This window comes from Adiantum capillus-veneris, chromosome 11 (assembly GCF_014529385.1).
Source record: "Adiantum capillus-veneris isolate H3 chromosome 11, ASM1452938v2, whole genome shotgun sequence".
NCBI classification, from domain to species: Eukaryota; Viridiplantae; Streptophyta; class Polypodiopsida; order Polypodiales; family Pteridaceae; genus Adiantum; species Adiantum capillus-veneris.
In genome coordinates this window covers 3410558-3429856 of record NC_140941.1, presented here as the reverse complement: position 1 = coordinate 3429856, position 19299 = coordinate 3410558, and the positions used below count along the sequence as shown (strand labels likewise).

The 19299-nt window shown below is 44.5% G+C and overlaps 1 protein-coding gene and 1 pseudogene across 2 annotated transcripts in view; one reads left to right on the top strand and one right to left on the bottom strand.

Moving 5' to 3' along the window:
• The window catches only part of LOC147446820 (ARP protein (REF)), a 192470-nt gene that overhangs the window by 33475 nt on the left and 139696 nt on the right, over positions 1 to 19299 (top strand). The gene's annotated exons all lie outside the window — the stretch shown is intronic.
• LOC147446821 (uncharacterized) lies at positions 2661 to 4444 on the bottom strand (annotated as a pseudogene).

Below are 19299 nucleotides of genomic sequence, written 5' to 3'. Positions count from 1 at the left end.
AGACCATCATGATCTTGTGCTCTTCTTGTTTTCATCCTGTCAATGGCTTTCCTTACCCTCTCATCAGTAAAGAAAGTGCATGTCTCTGGGCATGCCTCTGGAGGGTCAGGCAAAGGTGGCTGCCCCGATGCTGTAAAGAGAGATGTAGCATATTTCTCCCATGTCTGTGGAAAGTGTTGGCTGGTGGTGGAGAGTGCTCATGGAAAATCCTCAATGCCTCAGAGAGAAAATGAAATGTTATATTAACGTCTTCAAAAGGCCAAAGTGACCTATGAGACCAATCTATTACAAAATAGTGAATTTGCTACCATGTTTGGGTACAAAAGAACTAGAACAAAAATACTAATACTACTAGAATCCATCCTCATGTGCACTTTGGATGTCGAGAGAGTATGGCTCGAATCCTCTGCTGTAGTCTCCGTCGATGCTGTGTAGCCCCCCTCCTCAATCGTGGCCGTCTAGATCTCCGTAGCTCCAGTGCTTGGTCGATGAGAGTGCTGGTAGTGCTCGAATGAGTGTGGGCCGAGCTTTGCAATGATGGCTGCTACTGTGGCTGTCCCATATCTAGTGAAAAGAAATCTGTAATCTGTCTGTGGGACTGTCTCTCTTCAGCTCTCCCCAGTTTAGTTCCCCTATATCTGTGTAAGTAGATATAGCCCAAGACATCTCTAATCCTCATAACTCATGACCCTAGAGAAAGGACTGAAACCCTCTCTGAATAAGCAGTGGAAACAACCCCGAATCTCATAGTACACTGTGCAATGACATATGTAATGTAGCTCTATCTGTGGCTCTAGTTGGCATAAGCGGCATATCCTGCTGTCTGCTGGTATCCCTCTGAATCTACCAGTTTCAATCTCCAGTTGATGTGAGGATGTGCGTATCTGACCAATGGCACACCGCAAACCATGAGACATATGAGAGAAATGAAATGTTATATTACCGTCTTCAAAAGGCCAAAATGACCTATGAGACCAATCTGTTACAAAATAGTGAATCTGATACCATGTCTGGGTACAAAAAGACTGCAACAAAAATACTACTACTAGAATCCATCCTCATATGCACTTTGGATGTCGAGAGAGTATGGCTCGAATCCTCTGTTGTAGTCTCCGTCGATGCTGTGTAGCCCCTCTCCTCAATCGTGGCCGTCTGGATCTCCGTAGCTCCAGTGCTCGGTCGATGAGAGTTCCGGTAGTGCTCGAATGGGTGTGGGCCGGAGCTGTGTTGAATTGGAACGATAGAGTGAAAGACAAGATAGCATGATCGACTGCTACCCCAACCAGCCTAGTTCCCACCACGAAATCCTGAAAGGAAGGAAGGAATGAGTCCTGGCGGAGCCATAACATAATTCACTGTACTAGCGCCATGCCGATGTGGAAAGCATGTAAGATCACCAGCTGTGCAGGGAATCTCTGTAGGCCATTCAAAATGGCCAATCCATGTGTAGTCCCCATATCAATCAAGTATTTGCCCATACTCTGTGTGCTCCTCATCCTGTGATAATCTAGACAGGCCCATTTCTGTAATATCAAGCTCCCGCATCACCTCATCTGAGGTATCATAGAATACTGTCTGGTGATGGGCAGTCCTAGCATTGAAATCCCCCAAGATAATAATGTCGCTATCTCCGGAAAACTCCCATATATCATCATAAAATAGAGAAGGGGGACTGTTCCTGTAGGTGATGCATATACTAACGTACTAGGAGGGAAATAGCAAATAGCGATGTAGAGATATCTGCCTGTCTCTGCATTCAATCTCACCCACATGTACCTAGCATGCTCATCCCTCCGAGCTATATGTATAAGAGACTGTAGCTCGTCCCTGAATAAGACAGCCACTCCTCCTCAACCTCGTCCTCTGCACTCTGATCGAGTGTCGTGTCTGCAAGTTCTCCCATCTGTATCTGCTCACATGGGGCATGGACTGCCCCGGGGCCTGATGCGTTTCAGAGTAGAAAACGATCTCTCCTTGTGAAACTATCCTCAAAGGCCCCTACATCAAGGCGCAAAGATCCATTACAATTCCATGTAGCCACTCTGAGTGTGGTCCCACAAGTCTCGCACCGTCATGCGGTGCGCTTCTCTAGAGTAACCACTCGTCCATCCCTGTCGAAGGCCACTTTCCCCTTCTCTTGAGCTGTCATTATCTTGAACAGATGAGCGCGCAGCAGTGTGTGCAAGTGATAGAGCACGAGGAGAAGTGCAGGGCTTGAGGCTTGGAGAGAAGGCGCTCTTCTGCAGAGATGGGGCGCTAGGAAACGAAGAAGGAGAGAGAGAGAGAGCGCTACACGATATTGTGAGGGGAATAAATGAGTGAGCAAATTCAGCAGTGTGTGCAAGTGATAGAGCACGAGGAGAAGTGCAGGGCTTGAGGCTTGGAGAGAAGGCGCTCTTCTGCAGAGATGGGGTGCTAGGAAACGAAGAAGGAGAGAGAGAGAGAGAGAGCGCTACACGATATTGTAAGAGGAATAAGTGAGTGAGCAAATTGGGCTCACATTCCCTTTATTAAAGTATAGGACCATTTTTAAGTTAGTGGCCAAGTTCAATGTGAACTTGGCCAAAGGTTAGTAACCTTTAGAAATGTACATAAAAGGGGTCATTTGGGCCTTTAACCCAACAACCTCCCACCTAAAAGGGATAATTGATGCCTTTAAGCTACGTGACTCCCACCATCTGTATGCATAGCTGATGTTGCGCTTTGGGTAAGCACTTAGTGAGAGCATCTGCTGGATTTTGTGATGTATGGACCTTAACCAATGTGATAAGGCCATCCTCAAGCACTTCTCGAATGAAGTGATACCGCACATCAATATGCTTTGTGTGTGCATGAAACATGGCATTCTTTGCCAGACATATGGCACTCTGGCTATCACAACCAAGCATAGGTGCCTTGTCAGGCAAACCAAACTCGCTGCATAGACGTGCTAACCAAATGGCTTCTTTGGAAGCCTCAGTGGCTGAAATATATTCAGCCTCTGTAGTAGACAATGCAACGATCTTTTGCAATCTAGAACACCATGAAACAACACCTCCTGCAAGAGTAAACACATAGCCACTTGTGGGTTTCCGTGTATCCACATCACCAGCCATGTCAGAGTCACAAAATCCCTTCAACTCCAATGGTCCTTTACCATAGCAGAGGCATTTGTTTTTAGTCCCTTTCAAGTACCTCACAATGGACTTCACTGCATCCCAATGCAACCTGCATGGATTAGCCATAAACCGGCTCACAACTCCCACTGCATGGGCTATGTCAGGCCTAGTAGCAACCATAGCATACATAAGTGAACCACAAGCTGAAGCGTAAGGCACACTTTGCATGTCATTGGCTTCTTTCTTTGACTTGGGGCAATTATCCTTGGAGATTTTGACATATGGCTGTAATGGCACGCCAGGAGGCTTTGCTTCAGCCATGTTAAATCTGTCCAGCACCTTTTCAATGTACTTTTCTTGTGACAAATACAATATAAGCTGGTCCCTTTGCCTTCTAACCCTCACTCCAAGTATATGTTCAGCTGCCCCAAGGTCTTTCATTGAAAATGCAGATTTCAGCTGCCCTTTAAGAGCATCAACAGTGCTTCTTTTCTTTGTAGCTATCAACATATCATCCACATAGAGCACAAGAATGATAGGGCTGCCATCCTCATCACGTTTGGTATACAAACAATGGTCTGCATGGCTTCTTTTGTAACCATGTTTGAGCATGAAGCCCAGACAAGCTTCTATTGAGCATACATACCAAATGTTCCTTGCCAGGAATAACAAAACCCTCGGGTTGCTTCATGTAAAGCTCTTCCTCCACATCACCATGCAAGAAAGCGGTATGTACATCCATTTGGTCCATTTCTAAATCAAGGGCAGCCACTATGGCAAACAATACACGCAAAGTAGTCATCTTCACAACATGAGAGAACACTTCCTGAAAGTCTATGCCCTTGGTCTGAACATATCCCTTTGCAACCAGCCTTGCCTTATACTTGGGGTTTTGCATCAACTGTCTTGATTTTATACACCCATTTGTTAGGAATAGCTTTCCTTCCTTTGGGCAATTCCACCAAATCCCAAGTATGATTAGCATGCAAAGCTTTAATCTCTTCCTGCATAGCAAGCTCCGACTTGTTGCTGTGCTCACATGTCTTTGCCTCTTTATACGTAAGAGGCTCTCCCTCATCTGTCAACATAATGTAATGCAAAGAGGGATCATATCTACTCACTGGCCGTCTTGGACGAGTAGACCGCCTCACCTAATGATCCACATTATCTGGTAATGGGTCTGCATCAGGTGGCATGATAAAATCATCAACAATGGGCTGCTGTACATCATTTTCAGCACCATTTTCAGCATTGTTTCGTGGCTGCAAATGCCCTTCAGGAGCCTCAATTTTCTGCCCAACATCTTCTGGCTCAAACGCCACTGGATTATCTACATTTTCAGCCATATGTGGTGCATCCTGAGGGTCAATAAATAGGCCTAATAGGTGGCTGGTCATACTGAAATTTGACCCTTTTATGGTCATGCTTTGAGGCACAATTGTTTTGAAGCAGCCTTGCCTCATTAAAAACAACATCCCGGCTGCGCACAACCCTTTTGAGCTGAGGTAACCAAATCTCGTAACCCATTTCGCCTTCTTCACCATATCCCATGAAAAGGCCTTTAATGGACTTCGCATCTAGTTTGCTTCTCAACTCAGGTCTAATATGCACAAAAGCTTCGCAACCAAAAATGCGCAAGTGATCATATGAAGCAGGCTTGCTAGACCAAACCTCTCTAGGGATTTCACCTTCAAAGACATGTGAGGGGATCGATTGCATATATGCACTGTAGTTTTCAAAGCTTCTCCCCAAAATCCATGAGAGAGATTAGCTGTGGACAACATGCATCTCACCCTCTCACAAAGTGTCCTATTGAATCTTTCAGCCACACCATTAGAAGAGGGGCTTTATGGCACAGTAAGCTCCCTCTTAATGCCCAATTTTTCACAAAATTTGTTAAATTCAGCGCTTGTTAACCCCCCATTGTCCGTACGCAAGCATTTCAGCTTTCTACCTGTTTGGGTGGTCACAAATGCATGAAATTTCTTAAATGCAGCAAAGGCTTCATCCTTAGTTTTAAGCAAATAAACCCAAATTTTCCTAGAATGATCATCAACAAAGGAGACAAAATAGCATGCACCTCCCATAGACTTAGTAGGCATGATATATACATCAGAATGTACAAGATCAAGCACACAAGATTTACGAGAGACACCGGAGTAATAAGAACGCTTTACTTGCTTGCCATATTGACATTCATTACAAAAGTCAAGCTTTGTGCCTTTAGCATCAAGCTTGTTCAAAGTACAAAGCTTAGAAAGGTCCTTTTGGCTCATATGGCCAATCCTCTTGTGCCATAAGTCCATGTGAGAGTTAATTTCAGCCAATGCAATAAACTTGCCCAACACGGCTAAAGTGTCCCTTTCTTTCTACCCTTCACAATCAGCCTTGAGCCTTTAGTCATTTCCCATGATCCTCTCTCAAACAAGATGTTGTAACCATGCATATCCATTTGACCAACAGAAAGCAGACTCTTCTTGATTCCGGACACATATCTAACATCATGCAACACAAGCTCATTTGTGCCATCTATGGAGAGATGCACAGTGCCGATACCCTCAGTGGAACATGCATGATTGTTTCCAAGGTATACATGGCCATGCTTGCCTGCATTTAAAGTAGAGAAACACTCCTTGATAGGAGTCACATGAAATGAAGCACCGGAATCAACTATCCAAGTCTGGGGTAATCAGCATCAATAAGGTCACTCTTGGTGATCAGCATGTCCTATGAATGAACATTAAGAGAGGCATCAAGGTCATAAGCATTATCATCTGACAAAGTGACACACAAGATGTTCTCTACATCTGACAGCTCCTTAATTAGAACACTAGAAGCTACATTGGCCTTCTCTTTGTCCTTTGAGCTAACCTGTGCATCTACTTTGACTTCCTTCTTCTCTTTCTTTTTGTCTCTGCCATTCTTTTTTCTTTCTAACTCAGCTCTTCAGTACCTGCAATCGGGTTTCTTGTGACCTTTCCTGCCACATTGATAGCAAGTCACATCACCCTTGCCTTTGCTTGCATTTCCCCTTTCTTTATTCTTACTCTTACTCCTTTGTGCATAAGCATTCTTCTTTTCTGTCCTGCCTCTAACAATGTTGGCAGAGCTGCCTCCCTCTCCACCTGCTTTCCTCATTCAAGATAGAACCCCTAATACCATCAAAGGTCAAATTGGGGTTGTTCGACAATGAAACCACCAATGTTTCCCATGAATGAGGTAAGGTCATAAGCAAGAAGATAGCTCTCAGCTTATTATTCAAAAGGAGGCAAACCTGAATCCTGTAACTGCGACAAGGTACCTTGTAAACAACGACAAGTGCTTTGCAGCGCTCTTGGACTCATCAAGTTGCATGCCATCAAGTTTTCGCATCAAATGCACTTGGTTGACAGGCGTCGTATTCTCATACATCGCCTTTAACTTCTTCCACACATCAAAAGCATTTGTGAGACGTTTCAAATCAATGACTGTCTCATCAATCATGGCCATTTTAATGTATGTAGTTAACTGCCTTCCTTCTCAGGCTAACCCATGCTTCATCTGACATATTCTGTGGCTTTACCTGTTTAAGTGCCCCTTCACAATCCTTAAGAAATAGGATTCCCTGGATCCTGTCTTTCCAAAGGTCGAAACCTGATCCATCGAACCTCTTAATCTCGAAGAGATTCTTCACATCCGAAGAAGATGAGGCCATAGTTGCACGAACAAGAGGGCTAATACGCTCATTTTTTTGGCAAAATGCACAAAAACCCGAGTATAACCTCATAGAAGTGTGCACTACAACTCCAAATAGTCACAGGAGCAATTTGGGGCAAAATGGGTCGATTTAGGCACAAAAAACAATTTCTGAAATTTATGCGTAGGAAATTTCAGCTAGTGAATTTGTGCTCAAAAACAACAATTTTACTTGTTTTTAGCCTCACAAAACATACATAAGGCTAATGCATAGCCTTTAGAAGCATGTATGAACAAAAGCCCCAATTTGTAGCATCAAATTGTAGAAAATTGAGCCACAAATAGTCATACATTGCCAAAACTTGTCAAATGTGCATAAATTGCATCAATTTGCACTTTCCTCAATGTAGATGCATCACAAATACACTTGCAGAAACCTGCGTAAATCTGAAATTTGCTGAAAACACCTGTTTTGGAACCTGTTTTTCGGCAATTTCTTTGTTTTCGGGTAGCGGGGACCTAGTAAAGAAGTTCCCACACCTTAATACATGATTTGCAAAACCTGTATTTTGCTGTCATAACTTGTAATTTGCTGATTTTGACCTAATTTCAACATGTTTTAGGTCAATTTGACTAGCTGGGAGCCCTCTAGTGTCCGGGGACGAGTCCTTTGGTGATAAAATTTCAAAATCTCACGTGAAAGTTGACCTCCTTGGCTGAAAATCAGCGTTTGCAGGTTTGGAAGCAAACCCTAATTTGGCTTTGATACCAGTTGATGAGCGCACAGCAGTGTGTGCACGTGATAGAGCACGAGGAGAAGTGCAGGGCTTGAGGCTTGGAGAGAAGGCGCCCCATCTCTGCAGAAGAGCAAGCCTCAAGCCCTGCACTTCTCCTCGTGCTCTATCACTTACACACACTGCTGCGCGCTCATCATAGTCTTCCTTCGCTGCTCTTCTTCTAAAGTCATGTTGGTGATTGCAGGAGTGGGGATAGATGTGGTTTCTTTCCCTTTCCTTTTCTTAGCGACTTCTATCCATTTCTTGGCCTCATCCGCCTTCTTCTGTGTCTTCGTGATTACATCCACCCATGAAGACGTCTTTGCCCCATTTTGTTCTCTTCCTCTTTGATCATTTGTACCTGTTCCTTGATGACCTTGATTTCCTCTATCACCGAGGGCTGGAATTCACCTTCCTCTAGTCCATTGCTTGCTCTATCAGCTAGCTCTCGCTTGAGGGTTGAGACCTCTTCTTTGAGTGCTTGTGAATCCGCCTTCAGTGCTTGTATCTCTACGTGTAGGTCCTTCGTTGAGAAACATTTGAAGAAGGTTGGCCTTGGCCCGCTTGTTTGTAAGCATGAAGGTCGCCTGCGTACGGGACTTGCAAACTAGTGAAGCGCTCATGATCTCCATCGTAACAACCCGTATTGCGCAGGTCCTCAATTTTGCTCGTGTTTAGTAACACTACGAGTACTGATGGGGTTCTGCTGCTCCAACCGGCACTGGCTGTTGTGCAAACTGTCCCAGGTTTGCTGCAAATAGACCCACCTTGTCACGACCTGCTGCGCAAAGTATCCCAGGTCTACTACAAAGCCCTGTATACCACTCGCATCGTCCAGCGTGTGCTGCCTCCTTCGCTCAGCACACGCTGCTTGCTCTGCCCCACATGCGCTACCTGCTATACACTCCGGCAGTTCAGCATGCAAACACAATGAATGCGAATGCTCTAGAATGCTGATGGTGCTGTGGAATTGCAGGTATTGACGGTATGGCTGAATACTGATAATGGCGGTACTGAACTGCTGAAGTACTATAGGTTGTGTGCTGAATGGGCTGAATGTGAGGATCTGATGGAAGGCTGAATACTGAATGTAATGAGGGCGGAATACTGAATGGCTATATGATGAGGTGCTAGAGATGTACTGTGATGAAGTCCTGCTGAAGGGCTGAATACATTGCTGAATACTGATGCTGTGATGATAGCCTGCTGCTAGCGAAGACCCACAGAAACCCCACGATGGAGTTCTGGCAGAGAGAGAGAGAGAGAGAGAGAGAGAGAGAGAGAGAGAGAGAGAGAGAGAGAGAAATGAAATGTTATATTAACGTCTTTCAAACGCCAAAATGACCTATGAGACCAAGTTGTTACAAAATTGTGAATCTGATACCATGTCTGGGTACAAAAAGACTAGAACAAAAATATTACTACTACTAGAATCCATCCTCGTTTGCGCTCTGGATGTCGAGAGAGTATGGCTCGAATCCTCTGCTGTGGTCTCTGTTGATGCGAGTGCCGATAGTGGTCTGGATCTCCGTAGCTCCAGTGCTCGGTCGATGAGAGTGCCGATAGTGGTCGGATGAGTGTGGACCGAGCTCTATAGTGATTGTTGCTCCACTAGCTGTCCCATATCTAGTGAAAAGAAATCTGTAATCTGTCTCTAGGACTGTCTCTCTCTAGCTCTCCCCAGTAAAGTGTCTATATATCTGTGTAACTCAAGTAGATATAGCCCAAGACATCTCTGATCCTCATAACTCATGACCCTAGAGAAAGGACCGAAACCCTCTTTGAATAAGCAGTGGAAATTGCCCCGAATCTCATAGTACACCGTGCAATGACATATGTAATGTAGCTCTGTCTCTGGCTCTAGCTGGCATAAGGAGCATATCCTGTTGTCTGCTAGTATCTATCTGAATCTACCAGTCTCAATCTCCAGCTGATGTGGGGATGTGCGTATCTGACCAATGGCACACCGCGAACCATGAGACATATGTGTATTCATGTAGCTGGGTCGAATCACAAACCCATCTCCTGTGAGGTGGAGAAGATGCTCTCTATAGAAAGCCATCTTCGTGCCCAACTCTTGTGACGGCTCTATCCATGTCTTCCTGGTATCAAGCTGGATCAGGTCCTGGCGAATGAGTCTAGTAATCTCCACCCGTGTAAGAGACATCGAGGGTGTCTGAACAGAGTACTGGAAAGGGGCAGCTTGTCCATGGTGAAGCCATGCATCCGAAATGATGATGTCACATACTAGCATGAAGTGTCCCCCTAAAGAGCTAACTGTCTGGAAGACTCAAAGGCAAGTCTAGCATATCTGTCTCTAGTAGTATCCCACAAGCTGTGCACAAAGGAGACTGACCTGGTAAGCGCCTCAATCTCCATAGGAGGGGAAGCTAGCTCTGCTCGAATGATAGCGTGGGGCATGGAGGCCTTGGCTCTGATCAATCGATTGATCATAGATACCAAGGGCCTCTCCATACGCTCCAACCATCTTGGCCTACAGAAGGTCCCCATATTTGCACCGCATACAACATAGCTGAGGCTACTAAAGTATCAAAGAGCCATAACTTTGTCCGAGGTTGCTGGAAGTGAACCTGAGAACACATCCTCTCCAAGTCTCCCAAGGCCGCATAAGCTCTAGTCAGTCTAGTCTCTACTGCTCTCCCCAAAGAAAACCTCGGCCCAGTGAAGACAACCCCAAGGTAAGTGTATGCATTTGTATACTCTACAATCTCCTGACCATGTGTGAAAGTCAGTGCTGATCTCTTGATCCACTATGGTGTGGTGTTAGACATCATAACCTTGGTTTTACCAAGGTTTACAGACAACCCACTATCCTCTGCAAAACTGTGTAATGCATCCAACTGTCGTTGCATACCCTCTGGTGAGTCAAAGATCAAGAAAATATCATTAGCATATAACAACAATAGGATCCACGTCCCTACAAGCTAGGCACCTCTATCACCCTCTCTGTCAATGTAATCAGACACCTCATCAACATACATACCAAATAGAGTAGCAGACAGTGGGCACCCCTGTTTCACCCAATGGTGGAGTGAACTAAATCAGATATCCCCTCCGGGGTGCGTACATGTCCCATCACTTATAGAGCCATAATCCCCAAAGTCAACACTATGGGCACCCCCATCTCCTGCAGTCTGCGCATCAATGGAGCTCTCGGTACCATGTCAAATGCTTTGCGGAAATCCACAAAGCTACAATAAATCCGTCTCCCATGTGACCTGCCCTCCTCAATGATGGATCTGAGTGTCAGAATATGATCAAGAGTGTACAAACCCCTTCTAAAACCGGCCTGGCCCTTTGCTCGTACACCCTCATCCTCTGACACACACACACACACACACACACACACACACACACACACACACACACACACACACACACACACACACACACACACACACACACACACATGATGGTGATGTTGTATTTACGTCCTCGGGGGGCCAAAATGACCCATGGGACCACAAAAGGTCTACAAGATGCTCCCCTCATGTGAGAGGGGGTAGTGGGCTAGTAGCTTTCTTGTGTGTGAGTGTTGTGTGATGATCCAATATTTTGGCAAAGTAGATGCCTAAAGCTACCGGGGAAGGGTGTATCCGAGAGAGAAGCTCATCAAAGGTGACATTCCCTTGAAAGAGCTGTGGAAATTTAACACGGATGTGTGCGTATGCTGGGCACTCAACGGTGACATGAGCCTCGCTTTCCACTTTGTTCAACTTGCATTGTGGGGATGTCTCCTATTTTCCTTAATATTCAGCCACCCTCCTGTTTCAATCTTGAGCATGTGTGATCGCGTCCGCATCAAAGTAATGGCTCGTCTTGCCCGGTGGGACATGGGTGTCTTAATATGCATCTGAGTGTCCCCAGTCTTGTAGGTCTCCCAATATTGTGTATTGTGCTTGCCGTAGTACTCAAATTTGGACGTGTGTACTGCTGTCTTCCATCTGATGTGTAGGGCTTCAAGTATGCTTATGTCAAAATTCAGCCCTTGTTCATGTTCGGTGTGTTCCTCTATATGCATGTCCACATGGTCTCCCACATTCCATCTAGAGAACCATTTCCGTATGTCTTCTACAAGACTAGATGTAAGAAACTTACACTTGTAATTCTTTTGCGGCTTACATCAGGTTTACCATGCCTTGTGAGGTAGATGGCTCTCTGGCATCATCTTAACTTTCATGAGGTATCTGTGTACTCTCTGTAAGGCTTGCATTTCCAAAGGTCTCTTACCTGTCTCCAAATGCATCACTGAGTATGGGGTGGTAGTTTTGATCCCCAGATGTCTACATAGGAATTTCTTCTGTATCTTTTCAACGTCGTTCCAAGTGCTAGCGGGGATACTCCCCCCCCCATACCTCTACACCGTAAAGTATTGTTTGGACCATACATGCATGAAATGCCATAGACTTAATTTCCCATCGCTTTGTGACACTCTGCTTGCACATGTTCTCAAATTCATAGTATTTTGCATGTCCTGCATCAATTCTGTTTTGCACGCAACTCCCCAATGCATGGTTTGAGGGAACATAGATGCCGAAGTACTTGAAACTCTCAACCGCTTGGAATGTTTGCCCGTCATACGTGATGATGGACTGATTCTCATTTCTACATGTGTGGACTGACATAATCTTTGTTTTGGCTACATTGACTGACAGGCCCGTTGCATTGCAAAATGCATGTACTGCATCCAGAAGTTTCTGTAGAATCAGGTGGTCTACCGTGCTATGACGGGCTCTAAATCCTGCTTGTCCAATGGCGCGTTTCCCATTATTTTCAGCCCATGTGCTAAGATCTTTCTTGATAATGCTTCCAAAAAGTTTTGCCATACATGAGCTCACCATGATGGTGCGATAATTAATAAGCAAATTGCGGTCACCTCCTTTAAAGAGCGCTTTCACCCAGTTCTCTTGCCAGTCTTGAGGTAGGTATTGGCTGATTTCTTGATTCATCATATGATGTATCCATTTCTTAGCCTCACTACCTGACCATTTCAACATTTCAGAGTTAAGATGTAATGTGTCAGCTGCTTTCCCATTCGCCAGGCTTTTGAGGCCTTTAATGACTGCTTGGAAGGTGATGGGCTTTGGATATTCAGCCTGAGGCCCTGTGTATATCACCTCTTGAGCCCCCGGCGGGGCATACCGAGTTTGTACATAAGCATACATTTCGTGTGGGCTGAAATCTCCCATCACGTCCCCTTTCTTCCCCTTCATGTTACGCCAAGCTTTCTTTGGCGCTTTCTTGAACCTGCTCTAGTCTAGTTGTTCTTTTGAGAGTTAGCACATGCGTCTCTTTTTCCTCGTGAGTGTATTGTATTCTCTAGCAGCACATTCCCATTCATTTGAGTGTTGTGATAGGCCTCTCATCTTACGTTTGGCATCCTTGCATTCTGCATCAAACCAAGGATTATGAGGTAAACCCTTCCTAATCTGTTTGCCACTTTGATATTTGCCCATAATGGTTCTTGCCGCTTCCTCCATTGCATGTCGGAAGATCTTCCACGTCTCTTCAATGTCACAAGGCATGTTCCGGTCAAACAGTAAGCTATCTAAGAGACTACCATAGTCCTCTTTTTTCGTGAGTTGCATCTTAGATGACCAGTTCGGTGTATTCATTATGTTGACAATAGGCATACTTGGCATGTGTAGGCATATATGGATTGGTGTATGGTCTGAGGTTGGTAACCTGCTACCCACTTCAGCCTCGACACCCCCATTGTACCTGTGAGTCCTGGGCTAGAGCTGAGTGTGCTGCCCCGCCAGAGTCTGTATCAGTTCTTTGAGATAGGCGAGTCATATGTTCTGGTCTGCTGTTGTGTCTTTGTGAGCTCTGTTGATGTCTATTGTTTCCTTCCTTTTCTGTTGCTAAATTGGCTTTATCTTACAGAAAAATAATTCTAAATGAATTATTGGATTTATAAGTGAGAGGGTTTTCTCGCTTGGAACACCGAGGAAAAATAATTCTAAATGAATTAATGGAATTTTAAGTGAGAGGGCTTTTCTCACTGGAGACATCCGAGTACAGAGTATTCCTAGTGCGTCATTTAAAGTAATGACGGGAACAGTGAGAACGGGAATATCTGTAAGGCCACCAGGAACGGGTACTTCTGATGCGTCACATCGGATGGGTGATAGAGAGCATCGGAAAGAAGTATCCGACCATCCGGGAACGGACATCTCTGATGCGTCATAGGATGGGTGACATAGAGCATCATGAAGGAGATTGTACCGTAAGTTCGGTAGGAAAGGACTAGGTGATGGGTATTCCTGATGCGTCACAAGGTGGGTGACGGGTGCATCGGAAAGGGAATATCCATAGTCGGGAGGAAATTCCGAACTGTGTTAGAATTGTGCAGAAGGAAAAAGCAAGCACTTGAATGAAGATGGGTTCAGAGGAAACTTTGAGGAAAAACAGATGCTTTTTGAGAAAGCGGGATTGCCTTTCGGGAAAGCAGATGCTTTCTCGTGAGGAAGTCTATGTCTGCATTGCAACTGTGCATGTGATTGCATCCACGGACGCCTGGGAAGTGCTGTGAAAGCATTGTTTTTAACTTATAAGGTTTTATTGAGTTTTTGGACAGATTCAGACCATTTTTAAAGGTGACCGACCGCCCACTTAATAAGTGGGCAGCCATCTGATAAATAAGGCAACAGATCAGCCAGCGTTTTCTCTCTCTCTTTTTCTTTTCTCTCTCTCTTTTTCTGGCAGAGCAGCGAAAAAAAAAAAGAAAATTTTGAAAAAAAAAAAAAAAAACGGGCCGCGATCTCTACGCGAGCAGCTATTCGTGCCCGTGGCTAGGAGCTATAAAAGCATCACATGCCCTTACTCAGGAGGAGGACCAATCTTTGCAAGGAGGAGATGCTGTTGCAAATTTCAGCCGTAAAGAAGACGTTGCAGGTGATGCCCATGGCTGCCCAAAGTGTACCAGATGTCTCCAAGACCCAGTGCGCGAGTTACCTCGCGAAGAAGTGCCTACGACGCGTGTTTCCATTGCGACAAGTTGCTGTTTTTCTCTGTTTTCAGCCCATAAAGGTTGTAGACGGGGCTGATTTACGAGAAGGAACCCGAGAACACACCTCTTTTGTGTGGAGGATTCGAAGAGAGGATTTTCTATGGAGAGATCTCTTCCGGGGAATTGCTTTTCGAGAACGGAGTTGCGTTTCGAGCGTCGAGACTTTGAAGGTAACGATTTTCATGTTATGAACTCTGAGTATTTGTTTGCAGGTGTACTTCCTCTTAGTGAGGGAGTAGGAGCAGAGGAAGGTATGAGCCTTTGCAGGAGAAAAGCGCTGTGAGGAACTAGAGCCAGATCAGCCCAAGGGTTTCGTACCCGAGTTTGGGAAGTAGATCCACGGATTGGAGAGAGGTAGTCTCTCAAGCTGTGATCCGGAAGTTGGGATTCCCAAGTAAGGACTTCGTGTCCGGGAAAGCACAGTTGTTCTGCGGGAAGAGGACTCTGGAAAGAGAGTTGGAAAAGAGTTGCAGGGATGCCATGCCCTGAGTCTGGAAGGTGAGATCCATAGGCGAGAACCTTGATTCTCGAGGAATTGGAATAAGGAACGGAAGTTCTTTGGAATAGGGTTTTGCCCTAGGAATCGGAAGCTGAGGCTTCCGGGAACCATCAAGTCTTATTCTAGAACGAACGTGGTAATACGTTCGGTTCAAGTGCTTGTATAGACTTCTCCTCAGTAATAAAGATACTATTACGGGGGGGGACCAGCCCATCTTCTGGTCCCCAGTACTGTGTCGATCTTCTCACTCTATTTATTTCTCTCTATATCCTCTGGCTTCAGTAATAAGTGATAAATCCTATTTATCCGAATGTATTTTATATTGTTATACGCTCCGGGTTGTGACAGTGGTATCAGAGCATGGTCTCCTCTCTTTCTCTGTAAAGGAGGACGACTTTGGGAAGATACGGGAAGAAGCCATGACAAGCCAAGAGAGAAGTAAGTAGGCGGAAACCTAAGTCCTACAGGAAAAGCTCGCAGAGTTGGAAAAAAAATTTCTCTTTGCAAGAAGTCGACACAAGACTTGGGATTCTCTGAGAAGGCGACAAGAGCATGATGCTCAAGAACCTAGAGAATCCAAGGAGCGGAATGCTCGAGATCCTTCAGAATCCAGAAAATATCCATGAACGTCAATCCAGAACTATAGCCATGAAATCCCGTCATTTCGGGAAGGATATGAAGGTCTCTAGACCTAGGAACACTCTAGTGACCAGTCAAGTTTGATACTTTTGACGGAAGGGAAGATGTCCTGAAAGCTACTGCTTTCATTCGACTGTTTGAAGTTGCCTTTGCAAACGGCAATTTCTGAGAAGCGTCGAAGGTGAGGCATGTGACCAAACACCTCAAGGGGATTGCAAGTACTTGGTGGTATACCAAAGCTCTGCAAGGAACTTACAACAAGACTTGGATTCAATTCAAGGCTGAATTTTCGGACAAAATTTTTTTCCTCTACACTTTGAGGAAGGCATCTAAGAAGATTGGGATCGGTTTGCCCAATAGGAACACGAGCGAGTCAAAGCAAGCAGTGGTTCACTCTTGCCAAGGTAGCTCCATTCTTGATCCTCTCTAAGGAAGGAAAGATGAACAAATTTAACGAGACTTTTGCTCAAACTTTGTAAACCCATCTGCAAAATACTTTGCAGTAGATGGTGGAGACAACAATACAAGCTCAAAGTGTACACCTCAGTGTACATAGAATCTAATCCCCAAAGTGGGACGGGAACCATTGAACACAGAAACAATGAATTTTTGTTACCTCTCCTCGAAGGATACGTTGCTATCCGGAGAAAGTTTGGAGTAAGGGAATTCAATCTAACTCTTGAGTTTTTTGAATAGAAGACCCTCAAACTTCAAGTGAGAGGGCATGTCTGATCAAAGTTACGTCTTTAGGAAGTTACAAAGCGTGTTTTGTTTTTCGTACGAGGATTGCATAAGTCTAGCCAAGACTGATCACTCTTGAGTGCTTATGAGAGTAGGGTTGAGTCAGAACATTGTTTTATACGATGAATTACTTTGCTTAACCATCCGGAAGGTCCATAATTAATCTGGTATCCGGTAATTCTCGAACAGATTACCTGCTACTGCGGGTAGGAAATTATGAAGGAACCATTCTGAGCTTTCAAGCAAAGAAAAGCTTTCATGAAGCTTGAGTACTCTTTAAGCCCACACCCCCTACACGGTAAGGGAAGATATGGTAGTGCTTTTTGCACAAGTGAATGAACACTCTCTTTAGGAGGGAAGGAACAAGCGACGACTACGGCCTGTGCTTGAGAAATCCAAGGATTAAAATCCTAGATTATTTGATGAGCGGGTTTTGCTCTAAGATCGAGCCAAGTGATCATCAAATTGAGTGTCTTCGCTCTAAGGATCTTACGAAGGGAAGGTAATTTCCCAGGTTCACCGAAACTTTAACACAGCTTAAGAATTATGGATAACACACGAAGATGCAGACCTATGCCAAGGAACTGGACGAGAGTTTGTTATACTCTCTTGAGCGCCTTTTTGCGCGCAAGAATATTCCGACACGAGAATCTCTATTTGAGATGTGTTTGGTAGAAGGAATTTGAGTTTCTCTACGGAGAAGAGGTTTTCTGATGGTCGTTGATCATTGAGTACACTATGTGCCTTTACCATTACAGTAGCAACTTTTGGTTGCGGTATATGTTTCTCCATGAGCAGGTCAAGTAGCATTTACACGCTATTGGAATAAATTCGAACTATTATGTTCGTAAGAATATAGTTCGCCAACCGTTTCAAAATGGTAAGAATTACATATGGGAGAACATCCTTGAGATTCAAAGAGGGTTCGCTCTATTGTGAACCGGGTTTGAACGTACGTTCAGGAAATGCTATGGCTAGAATCCTATCTGCCTGAGATTTTGCAAATCGTCATTGATGCTCGCAAGGTGAATCATTTTTTATGATTTTGTAAGGAAGAGACGCTAATGGGCGTCGGGAAATCACTGCTGGTGGTAATAACTCGCAGGAGGAAACGATTGGAAGGAAGTGCTGTCGTGCACAAGGAATCTTCGGACTGGAACCGTCTGCCTACGTTGAGCGACGGCCTGGAACAAGAACCTTCTTTAAGGTGATCGCAAATTGTGGAAGAAAGACATTGAACTTAATGCTCTATGACTTGGGCATTCCCTATGTGGGAGGACATAAGAGGTTTAATACCCTATGGACTAACAGCGTAGGATTATACGCAAGGATAAATACCTAGATTGATTTCTAGGAAGATTATTCTTCTCGAATTTGAGAAGACAGAATCAAGTTAACAGAGTCTTAGATAAGGAAACTTTGGACCAGAACAATTGGCCTACCCAAAGCAAAGGCCCGGAATAAGAACTTACTTTGGTAAGATGACACACTTGTTCTGCCATAGGAAGATTCACATGAGCTTAATGCTCTTGACATGTCCTCTGCGGGAGGACACAAGAGGTTTAATGTCCTCAGGACTAATAGCGCAAGGTTATGCGCAAGGACATAGACCTAGATTGATTTCTAGGAGGTTTATTCTTCTGGGAATTGAGAAGGTGGAATTGAGTTAACAGATTCTCGGATGAGGAAACTTCCAATCTGTTGGAAAGACGTGAATGACGAGTTCTTACATGGCTTGTAACTTTAATGAAAGGTGAAGGATATCCTCGAGGTCCTAGAGGAAAGACATGAACCGGTAAGGTAAGTATTGAATTATTGAATTTTTGTTTAATTTAATTTTTAAGTTCTCTTTTGAGAAAGGACTAGCTCAACTCACCATTGAGCAAGATTTGGAATCTTTCCGGTTTCTCCACGGCAGTTCAGTTGGACCTCTACAGTTGAGGACAACTGTTTATAAGTGAGAGGGATGTTGCTAAATTGGCTTTATCTTACAGAAAAATAATTCTAAATGAATTATTGGATTTATAAGTGAGGGTTTTCTCGCTTGGAACACCAAGGAAAAAATAATTCTAAATGAATTATTGGAATTTTAAGTGAGAGGGCTTTTCTCACTGGAGACATCCGAGTACAGAGTATTCCTAGTGCGTCATTTAAAGTAATGACGGGAACACTGAGAACGGGAATATCTGTAAGGCCACCAGGAACGGGTACTTCTGATGCGTCACATCGGATGGGTGACAGAGAGCATCGAAAAGAAGTATCCGACCATCCGGGAACGGATATCTCTGATGCGTCATAGGATGGGTGACATAGAGCATCGTGAAGGAGATTGTACCGTAAGTTCGGTAGGAAAGGACTAGGTGATGGGTATTCTTGATGCGTCACAAGGTGGGTGACGGGTGCATCGGAAAGGGAATATCCATAGTCGGGAGGAAATTCCGAACTGTGTTAGAATTGTGCACAAGGAAAAAGAAACCACTTGAATGAAGATGGGTTCAGAGGAAACTTTGAGGAAAAACAGATGCTTTTTAAGAAAGCGGGATTGCCTTTCGGGAAAGCAGATGCTTTCTCGCGAGGAAGTCTATGTGTGCATTGCAACTGTGCATGTGACTGCATCCAGGGACGCCTGGGAAGTGCTGTGAAAGCATTGTTTTTAACTTATAAGGTTTTATTGAGTTTTTGGACAAATTCAGACCATTTTTAAAGGTGACCGACCGCCCACTTAATAAGTGGGCAGCCATCTGATAAATAAGGCAACAGATCAGCCAGTGTTTTCTCTCTCTCTCTCTTTTTCTGGCAGAGCAGCGAAAAAAAAAAAGAAAATTTTGAAAAAAAAAA